Source organism: Sceloporus undulatus, chromosome 4, assembly GCF_019175285.1.
Source record: "Sceloporus undulatus isolate JIND9_A2432 ecotype Alabama chromosome 4, SceUnd_v1.1, whole genome shotgun sequence".
Lineage (NCBI taxonomy): Eukaryota > Metazoa > Chordata > Lepidosauria > Squamata > Phrynosomatidae > Sceloporus > Sceloporus undulatus.
The window spans coordinates 174852956-174878806 of record NC_056525.1 but is presented as its reverse complement, the minus strand read 5'-3'; the positions used below and the strand labels follow the sequence as shown (position 1 = coordinate 174878806).

Sequence of the window (25851 nt, the reverse complement as noted above, 5' to 3'; positions counted from 1 at the left end):
AGACTAGTTCTAGTGCTTGGGAGGGGAGGACAAGATTTCCCAAGAGAAAAGCTGTGATCCTGGTCTGTTTTCTATGCTCTGCATTCTTGTAACCCTTCTTAGATATTTTTTTTTGTAATGTTTTAAAATATAATTGTTTTGCTCTTATAGTGCAATAATTGAGGAAATCATGACTTGTTAACCTTTGGAAATCACTATTCAGATGCCTTTACTTAACAGGGGTGTTTTCCAAAGATCTCTCTTTTGCTTTCCTATCATATCTTGTGTCATAGTATTACTGCCACGGTGCTAGTTTTTAAAAAATATTTCTTAAGGTAGTAAATGTCATAGCACCACAGCATTGTGCCATAATTGTGTCACTATAGCTTAATTTCATTTATAACTTTTTTAAAAAAGGAAATCAATCACGATGAAGGAGGAAGGGCTAACGCCAGTGTGAACAGCATTGTCAGTACTGAAGAAAAACAGGGGATGTTTCACTATTAAAGTGCAAATATAATGAGAGAGCAATATATAGCAACAGTATGCAGCTATCTTTGCGAGGGCTGGCAAAGCATTTTTGAAATGGGACAAAACAACTGACCAGTGTGATAAGCACCCTTGTCCCCATCTGCAGGGCTCAACCAAGTTTACATTTCTAGTTGGCATCATGAATTTCTTCAGTTATGTTTTAGGTTTGTTTGCTTTTTAGTTTTGTTTCCTAGAGCACACCAAAACTGAAAGTAAGAATACACTGTGTTTCTTTAAAGTGGGCCAGCAGACAACATGGAAATTTTAGGCAGCTATATTTCATCATTTTCCTCTTGTACAGTTTAAGGAAAATTGGGTCATTAAACTATTTGTAGCTAAGTTTCTCATCAAGTAGAAGTAAAAAAAAAATCACTTTATTTGCTTTATGCTTAAAACTCTTGAAAGCAGAACTAAAACTAGTTCAACAAATAAATGCGCTGTGTAGTCTGCAGCATTTTGTAGGTTGTCCCTGGAAACATTGCCATTGTGTCATTTGACATATTAGTTGTTCCTCCTGAGTAAGTTGTAAGAAATTCCATGTAAAAGGAGGATGCTTATGAAGAATGCCCCCTGCTTCTTCTCTTGATAAATGTACAAATAATTGAAAGGAAGCACTGCATTCAGACTTAATGGAATCAATGGGACTTAATTTAGTAATGATTTCAATGAGTTTACTATAAACATGACAAGAAAATGTTTCCTGTTTCAATGAGACTATTCTAAACATCACAAGTAATCCTATATGCGAAGTTAGCCCTCTTAAGTCCAGTGAATTCCAGTTAATTCTGTATATGTTTGCAACCTAAGTCTGGATCCCGATTTGGTAGGGACATCCCAATTAATCCACTTTTATCCCACTTTTTCAGCTGTTTTTAAAATATCCCAGTTTCTCTCTCCTCCTGCACTTTCCCCCTTTGCCCCTAGCTTGCTTCAATTGCTGCATACTGAGTTCAAAGTGCAAAAGTAATGTAAGGTCAATTAACTCTATAGGAGGGAGAGGAGAGGAAGAGGCAGAACGTTGCCTTTTTCAATAGGCTCAGGCTAAAGCAAACTACTGCAACTCTCCAAGCTTGTCTTCTTCCTCACTGATAACTTTTGTTGTCTTGACCACACTCGGAAGTTGCTTGGCTATACATGTGCTGGTTTTCCTTTATGAAATGTTGACAGGTATACATTCTGTTATGTGTCCTGTCTCACTTACCCCAGTATTGACAGGACAGGATGATAGTGCCTTGCAAGACTTGTAAGGAGGACAGGAAATTGGATTATGGATGTTTAAAAATGTTTGAAGAATTTATAACATTTGCACAAATTCACCTGTTTTCTTTATGCTTTGGATGGAAAGAATCTGGGGTTTTAAGCAGTCTGATTTGAGAGAAATTGACAGATCTGTCCATCCAGCCCAGGGCATTTATTTAAAACTTAAAAAATTGGATTTGAAACTCTGATATTCAGCCATGGTACAGTGCTGAATTAGAGCTGCCATCTCTCTCTCTCTTTTAATCTAAGAGGTTGCCCATCTTGAACACCTATATGGGAAGTGCAATGCAATACTCTCTACACTGAGAATAACTACACTTTTTGAACTTAATTGGTGCAAAAGTGGGATACGTTTGTTCTGTTTCAGTTCTGAAGAATTTATCAAAATTCACAAGTGTTTTTGTACTCAAGACAGAAAGACCCTAAGCTGGAAACATTCAAATATGAGAAAAGGCGAAACTATCAGTGGTGTAGTGGTTTGTCGTTTCTAGGACTCAGAGAGGCGAAGATTTGAATCTCCACTCAGTCATGGAAACCCACTGGGTTACCACTCTCTCAGCCTACCAGGAATGCCCTCTGAAGAAATCATGCCAAGAAAATTATGTGACAGGCTCAATATAAATCAGAGTCTACTTGAAGGCACATAATGACAAAGATATGATAATTTTGTAGCTAAGATTTCTCTCCAGGGAGAGCAATAGTGACATCCCCTCTGGCAACATCAAACTCCCAAAAAGCCTTTGAGAGATTGAATTATATATAACATGAAGTCAGCACTACCACAGGGCCATTTCGAGTAATCTATTTTTAAGTGTACATTTTTTAAAGTATATACCTACTGTGTGTCATATACATCAACACATCAACAAGCCCAGTGTTGCTTTTGTTTAAAAGAAAAGTGTAGTGTAGAATGGAAAAGTTGTAGCATAGGAAGCAAGCTTAGCCCTACCATTTGGCAGATATAGACAGCCACCATAGGTGACAGATGGTGAGAACAGCAGCAATGGCAATCCATCGGCTGTTCATACTAATCCTGCCCTGCACATATTCTCTTTGTTTGGATGACAGAGTTGTGTTATGTCACACATCCAGATATTGTGGAGGATACTACTTCATTACTGGCACTGCCCTCCATATCCAAGAATTCTGCATCCACAGATTCAATCATCCACAGGTTGAAAATATTTTTTAAAATAATTTTTTTAAAAAAAGTGTTATTTTGTCATTTCAGAGTATATAAGAGACACACTTTTACTACGCCACTGTATTTAATGGAATTTGAGCATTTATGGATTTTGGTATCCACAAAGGGTCCTGGAACCAAACCTCAGCAGATACAAAGGACCCACTATATTTATCTGGAAGCCTCATCAGTTTCTGTATGGGCAAAGGGGCAGGGGGAACCATCTTGTCCTTAGCCTCAGGAAGTAAAAGGTCTTTGGTAAGCAGCGAAAGGGAAGAGTCCAAGCTACTGTTCTCCCTACTTAGCAGCTTCATTTATATACCACTTAATACTGCCTAAGCAGTCTCTAAGCAGTTTACAACTGTAAGCTAATTGGGTGCTCATTTTAGGGACCTCAGAAGGATGCAAGGCTGAGTCGAGCTTGAGCCCTTGGCTGGTATTGAACTTGCAACCTTAAGGTTTGTGAGTGAGTGGCTTCAGTACAGCATTTAACCACTGCGCCACCAGGGCTCCTAATCCACTTGTTCATATTATTTTCAAATCACACCCACAAACAAACACACTGCAAGTGGCTTTTCTCCTTACAGAGTTCTGAAAGTATGTTGCATTTCCAAACTGCAGAGCCATCACTTGTCATCTTAATGTTCAACTAAAATGTACCTTAAGATCTGATCCTCTTGGTAGTCTTTGCCCTCTTTTGAGTGAATGTTCCAGTAGTGCATGTACTAAATTCTTGTTGTTAACTGTCATCAAGTCAACTTTGACTTATGATGGCCCTATGAATGAGAGACTTCTGAGTCACCTTGTCATGCTCAGGCCTTGCAGACTCAGGAGTTGGCTTCCTTGATTGAATTCATTCACCTGCATTGTGGTCTTCCTCTTTTCCTACTTCCAAGTTCTTGCATGTCTTTGTGCATCCTTGCACATTTCTAAATAAAATACTTTATTTATTGAAACTGGAGCTCTCGCTGCAGTTATTACCAGTATATATAGCTGAAATGATCCTTGCAGTTACCCTCCTCTTGCAGGCCTTCTTTTGAACTATAATTCCCCCCAATTTCATGGAGATGTTGCCTTTGTGGGTGGGGACTTCCAGTGTCCCCGACCTTTTAGGGTAACACTACAGCTTAGAATGAAAACTTGTATGCAATTTCCCTTGCCTTTGTAACTGACCGCTTACCTTTAGGGTTGCTGCTGAAATACTATAAAGAGGCCTTTGCTTACTGTGGGCTAACTAGTGCTACTTCCCTTACATACAGAATACTGGCATGAAGGGGGTCAATGTAGATATTAAGCAGAAAGTATATTTCCTGAAATTAACCAATTTCCTCTCTGCCAGGGGGATTGCCTTAGATCACAGACTTGCAAATTAAGCCTGTGTTAATTTTCTAGTGATTGTCAATCACAAAATTTAGCACACCAAATCAAAGATATGTAGGTGCAGAAATTCATGTGCTATAACATGAAGACCCACCTTTTATGGGAGCAGCTCTGTGAAAGAAATGCAACACATCTAATTTGACCCTGGGTAAAAGCTGGTTTCCCTACTATCTACATATCTGTGGAGAGAGTTTTTATACACTTTTGCCCCTTTGTGAACCACAGCATGTAAGCCACAATCACAGGCTTACCACCTTAGTTTTATAGTATTTTCAGTCTGCAGATAAGGAACTTGACTGAAAGACAGTGATTGGTTCAATCTGGCCAACATATACATTTGCCAAGGTGAAATTCCCTGGCTGTAAACCACTAGTCCGGGGTTAGATAAATTAGCCAAGGCCCAAACACAAAAAAAGGGTTTAAATGACAGAGATGACAGCTTCTCCAGTTCCCACCAGTATTTATTCAGGGAGTCCCAAAGCACAATTGGAAACTTGTTGTAAGCCGGGATATATACAGTCAGACACAGAGAATGCGAGTGATGTTGTGGGGTTTTCCCCCTTCTTTTTTGAAGTATAACCTCTAGCAGATGCTAGCCTTACTATTGAAAATGGAAAACAAGGAAACTGATTTACATGTTTCTCTCATTATTTCACACATACATATATAGGACCAAATTTGAACAAAGCCATATTTATCCCCTGAGCCCTCTTCTGATGTTAATACCCAGGTGTTTAACACTCTGTCTTTCTCCTCCTCTATGTGTACAGAAATAGCTCTCAAAGACTCAGAGGCAGCGTTGCACAGCTGCTCTTGCCCTCAATACACTCTTCATTTTTTCATCCCACTATGGTCACTAGTCAAAGTGGTTGTCCAAGGGTTTGTAGTGCTGTGAGCCATACTCCATCTGAAGAACAATCATATCAAAATAAGCTCCCAAACATATATTTTAGAAGTGTACTGGGATTCTGCGAACCCTGCAGAGAAATGCAGATATCTTCAGGAATGCCATGTAATTCTTCGTTCTCCTCTGGTCCTAGAATGGTCTAGAAATGTTGTCCTAATTATTTTTTTATGTGAAAGAATAAACACATAATCATTTTTTTTAAAAAAAAAGCATTTTGGAAACATTATTTTTTCTATTGCAATTCTCAGAAGCCTTCAGCCAGATTGGCTAGTCACCATGCTGCCTAGGGGATTCTGGGAGTTGTAGTCTAAAAAGCAATTGTCTTAATCTCTGATTAAAAGTAATGAAGCTAGACACTTTGCAAAAACAGTCCTGTCTTTTTCAAGAAGTGAGGTTCCTTTGCTTCCTTATGGTTATCAAGTTATGAAAGCAGTATCAAGCCTGATTCCACTACACCATTTATACCTACCTGCATCTTAAATTCATCTTCATACACCTTATTTCTCGTGCCGACACTAAATGATGTGTGAGAGCTTTCTTGTATATGGAAAGCAGCCTTTTACAAGGATATCTTGAACCTGGAGTATTTATTAAGATCTGTTGGAGCAAAAAGCAGTGCTTGACTTTAATCTCCCAGTTACGCGTAGCTTGTACATGTAAAGTCAGCTCTCCATATCTGAAGACTCTTTATCCATGGATTCAACCATCCATGGTTTTAATATATTTTTAAAAGTATAAATTCCCAAAAGCAAACCTTGATTTTGTCTTTTTATATCAAGGACATCATTTGACTACTCCGTTGTGTCTAATGGGACTTGAGCATCCATGGATTTTGGTATCCTGGAACCAAAAACCAGTGGATACGAAGGGCCCATTGTATTTACGGTACTTATTTTGCTGCAGCTGTTAGTTTTATTTATTTCAATGTAATGCAGTATTTTTACTCTATAATTGCTTATTATTGCCTAACAAAGCAATTCTATCTATGTCTTTTTTCTTCTTCTTTATGGACCTCTATCAAAGATAATGAGAGGGAATTAGTCTATATGAGATGGGGGAGAGCTGCTGATTTCTGATCAGTGTGTGTGTGTGTGTGTGTGTGTGTGTGTGTGTCTGAGGACAGAAGGAGCTATTGTCAGCCCTTCCACCCTTGTCCCTCCTGCCTTTGAACTTTCTTTCTTTACTTTCTTCAATAATCATTCTAAATCTTCAATATTTTCTGCTAGTACTATGGTGTCATCTGCATACTAAATCGTTGATGTTTCTTCATCCAGTTTTCACACCTCCTTCCTCCAGCTCTAATCCTGCTTTATGTATTTTGGTTAAACATATAAAATGCATGGGAGAAATGACAGTGTTTACTGGCATGAAGAGGGTCAATGTAGATATTAAGGGGAAAGTATATTTCCTGAAATTAACTCATTTTCCCTCTCTCTTTCCCACTCTCTGACATTGGAGTTTTCATGCTGGAGAGTGACTGATGGTGACGGTTGGACCTCCTCTTCTAAAAGGTAGCTCTGGCTGCTCTTTGCCCTTGGAGCAGGATACATGATCAGTTCTGTGGCCCTCGAGATGCCATCACAAGAGTGCAGATTTTGTGTTATGATCGTATATATTTTATTATTATCTACCTAGAGACTGCTAGTTGATGGGTAGCATCCAAGTGTAGTAAACAAAATAAATAAATGAACAGCAACAAACAAGCCTGTCCCATTGCTTTACAGAAATAATTGCCTGTAAACATTCTCTGTTTAGGAATGGAAATGAATTATTTATTTAAACAAACAAACTTTCCTGCTTACTAAGACAGAATTGACAAATAATGGATTTTCACTGATAAGAAACAGGGGTTGCTTCAGATATGTCTGTTTATTAGGCAGGTAAAATTTATTTATTTGTTTATTTGGGCCATTTGTTTAATTTAATTTTTTTTTAACAAAGTGCAAATTTCAACATCTGCCACTATCTATGTATCAGTTATTCATTTTAAAATGGTCATAATTTTTTTACAATTCCTTCCCCACATTAGAATAAATATAGTACAATCCTTGTTAGGTTCATCCTTATAAGCTATATTCTGTTTCTTCTGCTGTCCTGTTCTGTTATAACACCTCTTTATGATAAATTCATGCCCTTGGTATATAATATGACGGTGTATCTATCCATTTTCTAATACCAATTTAGTATACAAAGACAGTATACTATTATGCTCTCTCCATACTTAAGTTTATGTATAATATCTCGAATTCCAAGTTTTCTCTCTTCTTGAAGTCTCAATAATTAGGTAATTCTTGTGTGCAAGAGCTACTGTGATGCCCTATTTCTCTTCCCAAAATTTTGACATGGTACTACTAAGGTCATTTATTAAGGTCACTGGTGCTTCCTCCTTTCCATGGAGTAAGAAGACGGTGATCCCCTGAAGACTGGTTAAACACGTCAGTATGTACAATTGTTACAACTGGTAAGCTTTGGTTATTACATGCATAGCTCTGCCCCAATTGCTAACTCCAGCAACGCTTAAATACTCACAGTGTAGCAACACCTCACACACCTGTTCAAATAATAACAATAATCACCCCTGTTACCTTCTGTTGACACTAACCCGTATGCTTTTGCTTCATATAATAAGTGCCTGTAGTGAGCAGTGAACTGACAGCTTGGTGGGTGGGGGCGGGAGTAACTAGAGCTCTTTGTTTACCCATATCCAGTTTGTTACCACAGATACTCCCAGCCAAGAGTTGAACAAAGATTGGTTTGACATCCTTGTTGAGCAGGATTTGCCCCCTCCCATAATGCTTCTCCACCTCCCCAAAACCTGGTGATTCTGTGCAGAGTTGCACAGGTGTTCCCTCACACCTGTCTGACAGAGAACAGAGTAGGGTTTGTTAGTAACCTTGGACTTACCTGGCATCAAGTATTTGTTTTAAGGTTTCTGTGAATCCAAGTAAACAAAGCATGATAGTACGGCTCACATTGAGCACTGAAGCTTAACGGCACGAACAATTAAATCCAAACAATCTTCATAAATGCTTAATCCTCTTCCTATAGATGACAATGGCCAAGTTCCTGTTGACTTCGATACCAACGAAGAGAGATGTATCACATTACGTCAACACATTATGATGTGAGCTCCGTTTTCAGGGGAGCTCAAGCACAGCTATTGAGGCATGATGTGACTATGCAATACAGCCACAGGAACCAAGGTACTTCAGCACACAGCATATTTGTAAGCAAATAGAATATAGAGGCAGTAGCTGGTGATAGTCCTCCAGTTACATTATTTGCAGATACGACCTGCAGTGATTTCCTCGGTTATATTCCCACATCCTGCCCTCCCCAATTCTTCAGATCTTAGTCCTGAACCCTTCTGAATCTTCTTGAGAAATATACTTTCCTCCCCTAATTTCCTCTTCAGTATTCTCTTGCGATCCCTACACATGGCTTCTCTTTCCTTCTGATGATAATACATAGGGGAATAAATCCTCTGAGTTTGCCTGTATCACAAGCTGCAGCTGTATATGGCACTACAGATTCAAAATAAATCCACATAGGCAATTTTAATGTGTGAATTGGCTTCCAAAACCCAAACTGAGGCTTCGTGCATTCTAGAGATCACACTTCTATACCCCAAATTTGCTTTTATGAGTTCAGAGCTGGCCCCAAAACTGGCTTTTGGGGATCATGGAATACATACACTTTTGATGGTAGATTCCAAACAAATGCCATCAGTATTAATGGACAACAGGATCTCGGATAAACATTAGAGGCACAGATGAGTCAAAATATTTCTTTTCTCTCCAAGATGTATTGGCAAAGAAAGCCACATTACCAAAACATATTAACAAATCCTAAGAAACTTTTACATGGCTAGATTTTAACACATTTGAGTATGTGGATTTTCTGAACACACTGCTACTGCCATCCCATGCTCCCTTCCTTTTATTTTTATTGTGTTTCCATAGCACATGATGAGGTCTCTGTTGGATAAGTTAACACCAATAAAATAAATGAGAATGAGAAGTTTAGATGGGCACACAAACAACTTTCAGATTAGATTTTGCGAACTGCTTTCATTCTACAAGCAAGCTAGTTTGGGAAAGTAATTTTAGCTTTCTTATTATTAGAATTGCAGATTTGCTGTTTACATGGAAGCTTTGATTTTTATTTCACTCTAAATGGGATTCTGTAGTGCAGTTGAAAAACCCTTAGATCCTCTTCAGAGACCAATACTATATGACAAATTCATTCTTTTAAGCAAAAATACTGCTTTCCTAACTCTGCTTCCCCTTTAGCTGACAGAGACCTTTTGGGCTGGATTCAGGGGTTCTGCTGGAATGGTGGGATTTTCCAGTCTACTGCTGGAATGGTGGGATCCAACAGAATGGAGGCAGGGCAATCCCCCTTTCCACTGCAGCTTCCCTGTATACTCCAAATCTCCCTCTGAGGGGTTTTAAAAACATCAACCTATGGATCTGGGGCATGACAAGTTTCCACTGTGACCAAGGACAACTACGGATTTTCCTCCGTACCAGTAAGCATGTAAATAAATAGAAAATGAAATAAAAATTTCTTATCGGGAGATAATGAACCACCTTCTGACTTGTAAAACTCTTCAGAAACAACTATGTTAGAGCTATTGAATTGTATTAAAGATATATGTTGAGAAGTACAGTTAGTGCAAGGAAAAGGCAGTGAACTGAATAAAAACAAAACAAAACATAACATCTATCTCCTTCCTCTCCACTATTCTTTCAGTGGTCCATGGGGATTCAACATAGATCCAGTGACTCAACAGTAAAAATTAAGACAACATTTTAAGGGAGAAGCTGTAATTCCTCCTCTCCCTTCCCCGATGCAAAAGACTAAAGATGATAGACTCTGTGGGAAAGGGGTAGGATTTGATGATGCTATAGGATTTGGACAAATCTGCTACTTCTGGGAGTGTCCCGGATATGTAATGTTTGGGAACATATTTGAACTGCGGGAATCCCCGAGGCTTGTTTACTGTATATACTACATCCACTTGCTAGACTGTGGCCTTGTGATTAACTGATCTTTAGAGAAAAAGAGAAGCTTTAGGAGAATGTTTCTGTGATTTTTACTGGGCATGTTAACCAATAATAAAGATTGCTTGTAGTACTATGTACTTGATTGAAGAAGAGGACATATAGAAAGGTTTGATGCACTATAGGGGGCAATCCATCCAAGTCAGCCTGAAGTGGACCCAGTTCTTCCAGCCTAGAAGAGGAGGCAGAGACCCACCACAAAAAGCGGGTGGTGAAAAATCTTTAAGCTGATTAGGCTAAAGCTAATTGTTCTAGAAATACAGTTGGCCCTTCTTATACACGGATTTTTATACACGGATTCAAGCATACACGGTTTGAAAATGTTCCAAAAAAGTATAAATTTACCTTGATGTTCCATTTTTTATTAGGGACACCATTTTGCTATGTCATTATACTTAATGGGACTTGAGCATACACGGATTTTGTTATACATGGGGTATCTTGGAACCAAACCCCAGCGTATAACAAGGATCCACTGTATAGCAGGTCAGTGACTCTCTTCTTGAGTGCAAGTGCATTTGATCTTTCGAGTGCTCCATCTTTCAAGTGAAGTAATCAGCTTTATCAATCCCTTAATATCATATAATTGTTTCTGGACTGCTAACTGGAAGCCTACTCTTTTGGCTAATATCAGCAAGCAGACGGTTGGTTCACTGACTGCTCTCCTTTTTGATAAAGTAGTACAGGATGTGGTGCTGCAATTGGGTTTTCCAGCAAATTCTTAGTTGGAGATCCCCATAAGTCTTAAAGTACTCCAAAACCTACTATCACTGGAACTTACTTCCAGCAATCAGATAATGAATTTCACCCCATCCAGTTCCTGTATCTATTGATGTCCACAAAGAGAAATAATTTTGTTCCCCAAAGGTAATTTATCTATTTGGAGGGAAGCAGAATGGAATTTACAGTATAACTGATGAAAAAGCATCTGCATCTTTCCATACTTTGTAGCAAGGGTGGAACTATGTATTGGACTGTTTTACTGTAAGCCAACTCAGTCCTAGTTGGAGTAGGTGGGATATAAATAAAAGTAGTAGTAGTTGTTGTTTTTGTTTTTGTTGTTTTTGTTGTTGTTGTTATTATTATTATTATTATTGTGCTCCAGAGGTTTTGGGCTTCATTTCCCAGAAGTCCCAGCCATTCTGGCCAAGGATAAGAGATTATGAGAGTTGTAGTCTCAGTATCAAAGGTCCACCGCTCCAATTTTATAAAATGGAAGATAGCAAATATGATGAAATGGTGATCAAAGAAAAGTTTAACTTATCTACGTATTTCAGGCTCAGGGAATTTGCAGCTACTTCTATGAAAAGTATTTGTCTTGCACATCCCATGGAATATGTTGCAGGGCTTTCATATATAATGCCACAGAGGGTGAAAAAAACTGTTATGTTCCTGTGCCTTGAAACCAAGGTTCTTTCTCTATACACCTGTCAGCTTCTACATGTAGAGGCCTTTTACTAAGCAATTCATCCACAGTGTTATGCATTTATGACATGAACATATATGAACCAGCACATGGAAATACATTCTCTTGCAAGCCGCCCTGGTTTATGCTACAATCTGTTTTGGTGCCTTTGAGTATGTTCCTCCTGATTAATTTTTCCAGAAGAGCTCTTCCAATCTGTTGATGACATGAAGAGAGATTTATCTTTAAATGGACTAAATACATATTTAGATGATATTTCAGAAGAATCTCTGAAAGAAGTGATAGCCTATTGAATAAATAATGCATCTTTTAAAAAGTCTAAATGCGACTTTACAAGATAAAGTGCAAGTGCTTCAAAGGAACCATTGATCTATGGAGTACATAATATGCATGTTAAAAAATGTTTGAAATACTTATTTACATGACATACAGCTCAGAAGGAGCCATTACGCTCTTCAAGTAAATGGGATGCATTGTAAAAAATGTCTAAGCGTTGCTTTTATCAACTGCTAGGGAATCATGTTCTCAGTTAAACAAGCTAAGCTAGTAAAAAAGATGTTAATTTGCAAATGAGCAAGAACATTGCCCCCAAATTAGAATCTAGAAATTCTAGCCCAGTGCTCATTAGACAGCTATGCCACCCATCCAAACAACATCCTTCATTTTTGCTCACATGGTGGTTATCAGTACATATATTTGCATGTTAAATTGTACTCTCAAGAGCTGATGAAACACAGCCAGGACCTACTAGAAAATGACTGTCGTCATTGTTTGAATCGCTCATAGTCTGTTATGGATACACTTTGTTCACATTTGATCGAGTACAAAGGTTTATGGGCCCAAAATGTCTTATTAGAGTTTGGATCTAGCAATAGTTGGAAAATTTACTGTCAAGAAATCCACATCCATTTTCACTCTGAATAGTAATGCAAATTGAAGTCCATAATTACTAGGTATGGAATATGAATTTGTCCATACCAATGTTACAAACTGAGCACTATTTCCTCCAGAAGTTATTTTCCACATTGAAGCACCATGAGACTTTGTGCATTGAAACCAGTGTTCAGAGGACCAGGTGCACAAAGCCAGCTGCTTTGTAAATGCATATGGAAAATTTTTGGCCCAAGGCATAGTGCCAGTCTCTACCGGGCCTAAGTCTCCAACACGATTCTGACAGGGAAGATGTACTGCCCCTCAGGAATGAGTCAAACCAAAGTGCTATTCCTAAGGGTGATACAATAAAATCTGGCATTGTCAGTGGCTACCACAGCATTACAAATCAGGAAACAGCTTTGAGGAAACATATGTTTCCCCCAAAATAGCTTCTGAGAAATGCCAAGCAGATTCCGAATTTACACAAGGGAAGTACATCCATCACTGCTTCTGATGTCTAGAAGGATTTGTAGCAAATCTTACAAGGCAGTAATTCTATATGCCAATCAATCTTGTGTGTATGCAGTGACATATCCCTCCCACTTTAATGTACTGGCCATCACCACATTTTTCTCATGTAATTACAATGTCTACTGGTTTTCCCCTTGGAGTGGGAGCTACTAACCCTTGAGCACATATGTTCATTAGCACCTGGCAGCTCTAGTGTCACTGAATCCTTTCTGCTTTTTAGTATGAATTTTAAAAGAGCTGTCCAATGTGCTGAACCTATGAATCATAGAGTTGGAAGAGACCACAAAGGCCATCCACTTCAACCTCTTGCCATGAAGGAATACACAATCAAAGAAGAAGAATAGCTCCTTTTAAGTTCAGGCTAAAACCTGGAGAGGATTCATCACTACAGTGACATTGGAGCCATCAGATGGCACAATATATGCCATAGAAGTAGTATTCACATTTAGGTGAGATCCTTGTAGATCAGGGTTGGGCAAAGTGCAGGAATATAGGCATATGAGAAGGGACTCATCTGTTACTATTATATATGCATTGACAGATGTTTCAAACATCACCAGTAAAATATATCCAGTGAATAGGCTGGCATATATTTCCATGACAATGCTGTAGCAAAGGCATACTGTATATGGAAGTATATTTGTTTTTTAATTTTATTTTCCAGTTTGTTGTTGTTGTTGTTGCTGCTGCTGTCTGTCTTCAAGTCATTTCCAACTTATTGTGACCCTAAGGCAAACCTGTCATTGGGTTTTCTGGGGCTGAGAGTGTGTGACTTGCCCAAAGTCACCCAGCGGGTTTCTGTAGCCGAGCAGGGAATTGAACTTTGATCTTCTGAGTTGTAGTCCAACACTCAAACTGCTACACCACACTGGCTCTCAATTTTCCAGTGGAACTCAAGTAAATCAAAGACTTACAGCAAGTATCTATTATTATCAGTCATCCATGGATAACTCCCTCAAACTCCAGCATACGTGAAGTGTTTTAGGCAGTTGCCACATTACCTTTTTGTTGTTCAGATCTTGACAATGACACATAGAGCAACATATATAGTGGCATGGTAAGATGAATCTCATACACAAGAACCACACTTTTAAAAAAAGGATGGTATCATAGAGAGAAGTGGAAGTAGAAGTGTCTTTATGCATTTTGCATCTCTGTATTTCTGTTTTGCCTGAATCAGACTTCATATATTTGAGAGTTGTGAATGTTTTGTTACAGATGAGGTAATACAGCAGGCCCTTGGTATCTGCTGGGGTTGAGTTCCACGATGCCCCTTGGATAACAACATATGTGGATGCTCAGATCTCTTTAAATACAATGGTATAGTAAAATGGTGTCCTTTATATAAAATTGTAAAATCAAGGTTTGCTTATTGGAATTTATACTTTTTTGGAATATTTTCTAGCCATGAATGCTTTAATCCATGGATAAAGAATCCATTGATAAGGAGGGCCAACTGTATGACTATAGACCATATAGGACATTCTGTATGTTCCTCTGGGCATATGAATCTGTTGTGGAAGGAATTTAATAATGCAAACAAATGTTATGATAGCCAGGACAGATTTTTGAAATGATCACTGCTTTATGCTGAAGTATATGAATATCATTTCACAGTTGAAGGCACAGCATTTTAATTTTCTCTGGAACTTGAAGTTTATATTTTTAAATAACCTTGTGTGAGACAGTGCAGTGTAGTCATAAAGATCAGGTTCAAGTCTCTACTGAACCACAGAGGGTGACTTTTGACAACTCACGCACTCTCTGGGTGTAAAGGTGTTACTGTGTTATTGTGATGAGAATGGGGGAAGAGTAACACTGTGTAAAGCCTTGAGCACCATGTCCAACCTTGAGCTGGAAGAAAGACAGGATACAAATAAGACATACTGACAGCCAGACAGACAGACAGACAGACAGACAGACAGATAGATAGGGCATTCCAATGAGCAATATTCCACCTGTTCTCAAAATATAGAAGAGGAAGGAATAGTAGGGCTCTTCTCTTTATTATCTGCATAGCAGAAAGCAACTCAGCAGCATCTTTCACCACAGCACCATAACTATGCATCATTAGTCTGTCTACTCCTCCATGGAGAACTATTAGAAGTACAGGAGATATTTTGGGGTCAGAGATTTGGCAGTGTATACAGAACTAAACAGAACTCTATCAAGCCCATACCTTTTAAAAAATGAGAACACATGGAGGCTGCCACTCAGCATAAGTAACACTTGAAGACTATGACCAGAATAGGGCTTCTGCTCTGCTAGACTGCAGTGATCAAACAATGCAGAAAGTAGAGTCTTTCCACACTGTTTATTAAACCAAGGGTGTTTCCAAACAAGGCTTTTATTGCACACTTGCCCAGTTCTCCTTAGGGGATCCTGACATCTTCCTTAGTTTGTAACTCTCGTGTATCCCATTGCTTCTTCTATTATTTTCTCACCAGAAACAAGAAGCAATATAATGGGAAAAGTTGGAACCACTGAACAATGCCTTTTGAGTAGCAGTGCTAAGAATCCTTCATCTAGAAAATACCCTCAGACTAGAAAATCTTATTTGAAATCTGTACCATAGCAGATGATGGCCAATTTGATCAAGATGCAAACAATGCACCCCACTTCTTTTTTTGTATTCTTGCTGCTTTCATTCCATAGGTTTAAGATCCTTCACATGGAAAATTATGTACCTTGATGGCAGTAGCTGAAAGACCCATACCCTAATGACAGCTGACTGGCTGTGGCACAAGAAGATCTGTGCAGTACTCATGAAACATTCAAAGCGGGATGAACAATTAGGTTATTATCCCTAATGCCCATGCATTGATTTGTATACATTTTCTTTTGGTTTGAACATTGATCAAAAGCAGTCATCATCAACCCTTTACTAGACTTAAAAATTTCTCTGCACTGAACACTTTACGCTTCATGCAGGTCACATCAATCATTGGGGGATCCAGCATTCCTTAAACCTTTGTCACTTGAATTACCTTTTTTAGAAGACACCTCACCACAAAACATGGTGGTAACAGTACATTAGCCATAAAATGCTTCTAATGAGAATGTCAGCTAAGGGTTGTCATCAAGCATTAGATATGTTTTTGGGGGAGGAAGGGTAAGCACCATTCTCAAGGCAGAAGTTCTAGAGTGAGATACACAACTCACATTCCCTAACAGCTTTAACTGAAAACTTCATATGCTTCCCACAGTGAACTCCACTTTGCTAGGAATCACTCCTTCTATGCTATTAAAGGCAGAGGTTGAGCCACCCTGTCCCACATTGACCCTGAAGAAACCCCTGTCCATCCCCACAACAATCTTAAACAGGAACATTGGTATAGGAATAATGTGAACACTTTCTACTAACCCTGTGTGCTGGGGCAGGAGTAGAAGGAAAGTGTATATATGCATGCATACTTTATGTTGACATTAAATATCTTCCAAGGTTGAAAAGTGTGCACTCCTGTTCTGGAATCTTTCAACATGAGCTCTAAATATCCACAAACTCCTATGTGGGAATGCAGAAAAATCACAAAAGAAGAGCATACAAAGAATATTCCATCTGTCTCCTTGTGGATTACTACCTATTTCCATGACAGGATAAGAAGCATGTGTGATAGAAACATTTTGTGCAGGAAATATGCATCATTGTAAAGAAATCCAGTGATGAAAGCCTAAAGATTTTATGCATTTATTTGTTATAATTTTAAGAAAAGTAGACTTTTGCAGAGCAATTGAATAGAGGCTGAAAAACCAAGCAATAAAGTTGACATTTGGAACATACAATACAGATTATAAAATGGAAATAAAACCAGTGCACAAAGTTCTTGTGGGTTTTTTAAATCATGGAAGTGTTTGAAGCATAATAATGCTGTGTTTGTACTTTTCTTCCTAAGAATGTTATGTTTCTTCTTAAGAAACACCACCTTCTACAAGTATTTATTAGCTATGCACAATGCTATAATGGGAGAATATATATTCTCTACCAATACAGTACATTCACCTGCAAAGTGAGCCTCATGCTGGAATAACATGAGCAAAATGTAAGTAAGCATTTCCTACATTTTGACACCAGCACCTCTGCATCCATATCACTGTATGGAGAAGGCAAGAACTCACCATCTTCCCTTGTAGTATACCCACAGTGAGACCTGCTCTTTCTGTCTGTCCTTTTTCTGCATTGATTTTATAAAGCACAGAATCAAAAGTGTATTGTAATCCTTTCATTTTAACAACCCTTCAGAGCCCCTTCACATTACCAAGCAAGAGTTGAAATCTTGCTCACACATTATATAGGAAACAGGTTCCAGTGAACTCTATGGGTTTGACATCAGAGTAAAGGTGGACTCATTATTTTCCTTCCAAGTAGAAGAGTATCTATAGTGGAATTCAGAGATGTTTTTGTCAAGTCATGGCTAATGACCAACTATTTCACAGAGGAAAGGAAACATCAACATATTGTAGGTGATCCATATGTCTGATCAAGGCCAATCTCTGCTAAGCAGGATCTTACTAAAATCTACACAAAGATCCTCAATGTTCCCATTGATTCCCAGTGTGGATGCTACAGGGTTATTCAAGGATTGGTGCAATCACTGCATGAAACAGTGATTACTCATGCATCCTCTGTTTCCTCACACAAACTTCCTACAGTTAGTACAACCAATTGAAATAGTTTCTCTGTAATCATTTGCTTAGTGTTTCTTATGTGCAAGGCAGTAGTAACTATTTCCTACTTACTCTTTGGAGTGATTATGTTGCTGATCTTAATGCAACAGATGCTGCACAATGCTCCCCCCTGCTGGGGACAAACAAGCCTATTCTGCCTAAAGTATAGGGAAACTTTTACCCTCCATATATAATGGACCAAAACTCCCATAAATTCCTTATCATGGACTATGCTGGCTGGGGCATCTGTGAGTTGTAGTCCAATAAATCTGGATGACCAAAGTTACCCCATCCTGGCCTTCAGTATACTTCTTCACCTGTCAAATACATTCCAAGATTGAAATCCCCAGTAAATCTTAATTCTTGGATGTAAGATGCATTTGGATTTTTGTAGACTTACTTTTATGCATTAATTTTTCTCCTTTTCTTTCCTGAAGGAATGTTCTTAAGTTACCACCTTGAATCACAGTTTTGGGAAGAACACAGGTATAAATAAATTGATAGACAAGTTGAAAAATGTAATAGCTACTCAATTGATGTACATTGATTTCTTAGGCTCAGTCTACACAGGCTAAAAATGCATCCTTACCTCGATCCGTCCTGTTGGAATACATAATGTTCCTCTCCTTCCCATGTGAAAACACTTCTTTTCAATGCCTGAGGGCTTTAGGTGATTTTTAAAAACCTCATTTACTGTGCGGTGTTGGGGAAGAATTGGGTTTTTAAAAGGTGTGGTTTGACCCCCAAATTGGGATTGTGGTGGAATTGGAGGTTGGGAGGGAGGGTTTGTGGTTGGTCACTTGTTTGTTTCTGACACAGGACAGCTTCCTTGTTTGTATTGGCCTCCAGAATAGGTGGTGTTGCTTTACTGGGGAGGGGGGATTTGTTTTTATGCACACATTCACAGGTTAGCATTTCACCTTCACCTTCTTTAGGAGCTTTGCCTTAGAGAAATGCAGGTGGGCAATCAGACAAAGAGAAAACAAAGGCAATCTGATTAAGCATATATGCAAAGGTGTACATGCATTGTGGGAATCCCACCCAAAAAAACCCTGCAGCTGTCGTTGTGTGACCAGACATAAACCAATACAGTGAACAACACGTGCACACAGTAGAAAACTCCCCTTGTGCCAATGTGGCTACGTAATGGGGGTCCTGTGTGGCTTTCCAAACTGCTGTCAGTTTGAATTAAAGCATGTGTGTGGGGCAGTAAAGGGGTCAGTCTGGGACAGGGACAGTCGAGTGGAGCTCTAGTGTCCCTCATGCAGACTCAGCCCACCATCATGTTTTATGCTATTTTGTGCCTCAAAATCAACTCTGGATAACAAATAGTTGTATTATGAGTCTGCCCTCTTTAACCTCACGCAACAGCATCTGCCAATAATTCTTACAAATATTATATATTAAATGGCACATTGTAAGAGTTAATTTTTGCGGCACAATTCCTCTAGAACCATTCAATTAAAGGTAGAAAATGAAATTGTTAAAAATGAAAGCATTACTTGGAGGGATGAACTAAATGGGGCTATTCTGAAGTACAGTGAAAGAGGCTCATAATACACTGCTTTAAAAAAAACCTATTCCAATGAAGTGTATTGTCAGATGCTCATTACACAGTTGGGCCTCTTTTTGCAGATTTCAGCTACTTGTACAAGTTTCACTGCTTTTTCATAGTGCAACTGGAGTTTCAGCTTTCATAGGCGGACTTGCATGGCTTTCACTGTGTAACCAAACCTCTCTCCCATTTACAAGGATGTACTTGCTTTTCAATGTCACTATGCAAGGAATGATAACCATCGAACTGAGCAGTCAGCAGCACAGAAGGTAGCTTTCAGTACATGACAGTACTAGATCACTTCAGAAGGAGTCCTTTTAATTGAAACTAATGAGAGTGGAAATAGTTTCAAGGTTTTGAGGGAACAAGGTCATTTTAAAGAGCCATACTTGGATCTCTCTCTCTCTCTGTCTCTTTGTATTTCTTGTGCTCAATACACGGATCAGTTGAAAGGATGCAATGACACAAACATACATGCTTTTTACAAAAAAACACTTTCTTCTGCTCACGATACTGTATTTTATAGTGTCACTTGTGAAAATGCCCTAGGTGACTTCCCAAACTAACCAGGAATGTATTGAAAGTAGTTCCAAGAAAACATGTGAAAGACTCTTTTGGTTCCAACTCTCCATACCTCTATTCACTAGAGGAACATTTTTCTATTTGCCCTTAAAAAGAGAAACAAGAGAATAATAATATGAGTGTAAACCACCTGAGGCAACTTTGAATATTCCCATCGTTTTCCTGTATGTTAATACTCAAGATAAGTGTCCCTTACATGAAGGCAAGTGCAGGTCTTTGACCTTAACCAAACTCAGGCTTCAATATATTATAAATACTGCCTCCAGCAGAATCCTGCTTCAAAATCTTTTTCTTTTCCCATTTGCAAGTAATAAAGGACAACATGAACTAGTCCTCTTTGTCAAAGTAGCCTTTCATCATTCATTTGAATTTCCTTGTTTCCAAGAATGATTGCTTTATGAAAGAGCTGCTATTTTTGTTCATTAAAGATAATCAGGCTAGAGTAACAGACATTTCAACTCAGGTGTCTTTTTCAGGGTTTTACCTGAATAACCTCCATTCACCAGATTAATAATCATCATGAGTGTACAATGCCCCATATTTGCAATGTTATTCTCATGTTTTGGCTCATTTCATGTCAGTACCAAGCATTTTGGTAAGAAAACAGTGATCTTGATGACATTTACTATATCAATAGCTATGATATTTTGCTATGTTTATTTCCTCAAAAATATTTACCGTAATTGAAAAGACAATCCCTTATATCAGAGTATGAGACTTTTTAAAATCGTCTTCCCATATATATACATTTTTTTAAAGCTAACCAAACCACACAGTTGGCTGTATACAAAACATCCAATTAATTCCTTCTTAATTCACCCACTTTCAGGAAAATCCTTTCTCACAGAAGCATGGACTTACTATCACAAGAAATGAATAACTTTCTCAGAAGCTGTCTGGACAGAAGGTGGAACTGGACTTTACAAACTGTTGCTATAAGATTAACCATTAAGCATCATGCAGAAGGAAAGTGAAGCAGATGTATAGAGCTCTGGAAGTATTGAAAGAAGGAAGAAAGAAGAGAATCACAGCACAAGGCACGTCAATCTAGTTTAATGTTTACATGAAGAAGTTACACATAACAGAGACTGAACAGGATTTTCAGATGTAACAGAGCTGCAATGAAATGAAGGCTGCTGCATATTAGAAAAATAATTTTGATACAGTCATCTGATTTTGTTTTTGGTCTACACAGGTTCTTTGAAATTGATTTACACCAATAATCAGAATGAAAATTTCCCTGTTGTCCCTCCCTACCCTCCAAGTTTCAGTATCAATAGTCTTTGGATGAAACAGTGACTGTACATTTGTTGATAGTTTGCCCTTTGGTTAGAAGCAGAAAACTTTTTTTTTACTGTTTTTCCAAGGTAAAATGCCACAGGGTTAAATTCTGGGGTCCCAGGTCCCCTTGGTGTTACAAAACCAATGTTTTGGTCAATGTTTTGTGATAATTTTCGGTAACATTTTTTAAAAAATAAATGCTAATTATCCCTCAGCACAGTACCCATATTGGAAAAAAGTAGTCATCTCAGTTAATAACAAATAAAATTCTGACATCTCAATGCTGTTGCGCATATTTTGTAATATAAACCTCGGTACCTAACAGACAAAAGGTAGTTCCAAAATTGTATGCTACAAACATATTTTAAATCTGAATTAGAAGAGAGGAATAAACCCACATTTGTATGGATAGAACAAGTTTATTTGTGGTTAGATATTGCATGCATTCTTGCAGGACTGACTCAGCTCTACCTACAGCTGTAGCTTTCAAATTTAAAAGGGAGTGAGGAGGTGGGGAAGTATCCATCAGAGACATCCCTGCATCCAATATAATCTCATTATCAGCAGTTCTGCACTTGAGCCAGAAAACAATTTTCCCTAAAGAAGTATTCCCACAGATTTCAAAAGAAAACATACACAGCTTTAGAATATTTACAAAAAATATTTAATTAAAAATATTTTATAATTACAGTAGGTCTATTAAAGCATATACTTTTCTCACTTACACTTATAGAACCTCTCTCTATATACATAGTATGAAATGTCGCTTTCTCCTCTTCTTCTTCATTTTTTTTTAATCTATACAATATGTAACATTCCTCCAGGGAGAAGAAAGTCCCCGAGGAAACAATAAAACCATCTATTTTAAACAATAGATGTCCAAACAAAAGTTATCTACAATGCCTCTGGTAGATTAGTAAAGCTTCAGATTTCAGCTGCTCAGCACATTAAAAGTTAAAACTTCTACACTCCCCATTTGTCCTTGATCTTCTCTCTATCCAACAGAAGAGCCACACTCATGCTGAAGATTTAAACCCCCTCCCTCCCAGACAAGAGTACAATTCACATCTGATCTAAAAACAAAAGAATTAAGAGACATGTGTGTAAAATGCTATGAACGTGCAAAAGTCGTGAAAAATTCTCCTCTCTTTCTCTCTAAAGGAAGTATGGAAAGAATTCAGGAGTAGGTTTTGTTTTTTTCCTTTTTGCCCAGTGGCTGATATTTCTTTCTTTTCCCCCCCCTCCCTCTAATGTGTCTTTCTTTCTGCTTCTCTGGCTCAGGATCTGCCTGCCGCACACCTGTGGAAGAGGAATGAATAGAGGGGGGGTGTGAACCATTCTGCTCCAGACTGACTGGCGCCACCAACAAAACAGAAGACATGCTTGATCAACAACCCAAAACAAACCAGGTCAAACAACAACCGCAGCTCCCAGGCTAGGCCAAGCAGAGGAACACACAGCTGCAAGTCCAAGCTAGAGAAGAAAAGAGAGAAGGCGACTGTGGAGGTGCCCTCCTAAAGTCTCCTTCCTCCAACCCTGTTACTGCAGATCAGGCATGGTGCGTCTGCAGGGGACATTTTGCACCCCAGTCTTATTACAGAGCTTCTCTTGTTGCAGAGAGTTCAGTGGGACTTGCTTCCCAGTAAATGGGTAGAGATCACAACCTTGTTGCCAAAGAAAAAGCTGTGTAAGAGAACCAACATCATTTCCATCATGTATTTTTTCATCACATTTAGGGAAAGGGAAAGGAACTCCTCAGGAATGTGCTAAGAAGGCAAGCTGATCTGTGAGGCAATTAAAAGCCCTTACAGTTCAGAAAGCATTTCTTTTTCTTTTCCTACTTCAAGCAATATGACGCAAGTGCTCCACTTTCTTTGTATTTTGTTGTTTGTCTCCCTCTGGAACAAATGGGAAAGCTTGATTTAACCTAGATCAAGTCTTTAATATATATAAGTATATATAAGTTTAGAATCTGACTTGCCCCTTTGAAGTCTAGAATTAATCAGAAAATATTATTTAAAAACTGCACACCATGCCACTTCGTAAAACTATTAAGCTAGCAAATAAAAATGAAAAACAGTGGGATCACACTGATTTAAATCAAAGTACACTAACTGAATTTGTTGGTGGGGGTTGCAGTTTACTGTTCCAATTCTCCATACACTTTTGACACATATTTTTCTCCTACTGATTTCAGTCATTTAGGGCAAGTCTCCCTTATCTGGAATTCCAAAATCTGAAATACTCCAAAATCCAAAACTGGTGGTTCAGTGTCTTCAGATTTGTACATAATCTTTGTTTTATGTACAAAACTGTCAAAAATATTATGCATAAAATTATATACAGGCTATGTTTAGAAGATGTATATGAAACATAACTTAAGACCCATCTCCAAGATTCCTCATTATCACAAATATCCCCAAATCTGAAAATATCCAAAATCTGAAACGCTTCTGGTCCCAAGCATTTCAGATAAGGGAGACTCAACCTGTACTGAATTTCCAATAAGCGTACCTAAGAACCGAAGTGCTCTATGGTTTAGGTAGAAGAACTCTGACCTGATCCTAATTACATTTACTCAGATGTAAGGGCCACTGATTTCAACAGGGCTTACTTCCAAGTAAGTGTTCTTAGGGGTCACAGTCCTGGACGAAACATTTCCTACCAAAAACATTGTATAGAACAGTAGAGATGCCATGTTCTGAGCTCCACTAACATACCAGTCTCAAGAGAGGACACTCACCTTAGAAGTGCATGCAGTTCAGCGGCACAGAATACTGTCCCCTTGCTTATTCACAACACCAGCCTGCAAAAGAACAACAGAAACAAGAGTGGGAAATTAGAGTTGGTGCAAATGATAGCCTTAAGCAAGAAAAAAAGATTTTCACTGTCCAGCTATACCTTCTTTAGACACACTCAGGCAAAGGAAGCTGGAGGGACGAGTCCTGTATTTCTACAGACCCTCTCCCAGTGTAGCCATTAGTGACACAAGCTGTAAGCTGTCAGGTGTGGCAGCCTTTTGCTTCATAGCCCCACAAGGACCACCAACAGCAGCAGAAGCTCACACACTTTCACAGGGCAGCACAACCAAGCAAGAGCAAAATCTAGAGCTCTCCATAGAACTGTGATATTTAGATAAATACCTGTCACATGGATTCTTTCTCTGAGCCTACTTTTACTACTGGGGATGATGGATTGGAAAGATGGTATTCTCCACTCTCACATAACATATAACCTTAAGTGAAACAAAGACTATTTACATTTTCCTATCTGTCATCAAAATGCTCAAGAGTCCTTCTAACAGTTTAGATCTAAACACACTGACCCCAATCCAGCTATAATCACAAATACCACAACTAATGGACGATCTCTCTTCGCTTCCCAAGATGTGCTCAGCCCATTCTGAGATGTCCAGGTCATCTATGGGATGTAGATGTATACTGTACTCAGATATCCATTTGTATCCATAATGGTCACACCTGAAAAAGACTGCTATTTGGGTAGCCCTCCCTTGCTAACCCAGGGCAAATGTGGAGAAATCTTCCCCTGTGTAAGAAATGGAAATGGCGTCCTTTTAACCTGTGTGTGTGCGAATGCCTTTAAAGTCACCTGTTGACTTATGGCAACCCCATTAATTTCATAAGGTTTCCTTAGGCAAGGAATACTCAGAGGTGGTTTTGCCAGATCCTTCCTCTGAAATATAGCCTACAACACCAGGCATTCATTGCTAGTCTCCCATCCAAGTACTAACTAGAGCTGACCCTGCTCAGCTTTCAAGATCAGATGGGATCTGGTGCCTTCTGAGGGTATTTAGGGAGAATACACATTTGGTGAAGTGAACTGAGCTGAACACACAAGGCTATCTACATTTCGCTGCACACTACTCTTTAAAGAATGCCGATGCAATCTATGGATAGTTAAGTGAATGGCAAAGCTTGGCAACATACACAAGTGCCATTGCATCTCCTAGGATGTTAAGAGTGTGTAGGTATGCACCTGTGTTCACATCTACAGAGAAACATATGGAGCCCCATTGCATCTGGACTTCAATATCTAGGCTGTCCTGCAACCCTCCAGCCAATTAACCCATATTGTGAATCTTTGAGAAGCTTCCCTTCCAGAGAGATTGGCTCCAATTGCACCCATAAGCAGGCATTTTATGGGGTACTAGGGAGTGACACCTTTCTCTGTCCCTTGGCCTCAACACTCTTGCTTCAAAAAGGGGGGATCCAAGAGAAGAGCAACTGAGTGAAGACAAGGCTGAGTCGCAGAAGGGAAGAGGGACTAGGACACTGAGAGGCCAGGGTTTGAAGCCCGTCTTGGCCATGGAAACCCACTGGGGTAACCTTGCTCAAGTCACACTCTCTCAGCCTCAGAAAATGGCCACGGCAAAACCCTTCTGAAGAAACTTGCCAAGAAAACCCCATCAGAAGGTCACTATGAGTCAGAAGCAACCTACAAACACACAACAAGGGTGGTTAAACTAGTAGCAGGTCCCCTACACCAAAAACCCCCAACTATTTCTTCAGTCCTGTTAAAACAGGATTGGGGGGGGTCCATTTCTTTAGCACTGTCAAAACAAGATTAGTTTGTGTGTATGTGTCAATTTCTTTACTCCTGTCAGAATAGGAT

General features: G+C 38.9%; 2 long non-coding RNA genes across 2 annotated transcripts; one reads left to right on the top strand and one right to left on the bottom strand.

The window, feature by feature from the left end:
• The first annotated feature begins 8306 nt into the window (after positions 1 to 8306).
• LOC121928710 lies at positions 8307 to 20895 on the top strand. Its single transcript, XR_006103556.1, has 3 exons — positions 8307 to 8443; positions 18239 to 18287; positions 20768 to 20895. It is a non-coding gene; the product is annotated as an uncharacterized LOC121928710 (long non-coding RNA).
• Positions 20896 to 21860: 965 nt separating this feature from the next.
• LOC121928709 lies at positions 21861 to 25845 on the bottom strand. The gene is made up of 2 exons (XR_006103555.1): positions 23963 to 25845; positions 21861 to 22518 (listed from the first exon to the last, which is right to left on the bottom strand). It is a non-coding gene; the product is annotated as an uncharacterized LOC121928709 (long non-coding RNA).
• Positions 25846 to 25851: the final 6 nt, after the last annotated feature.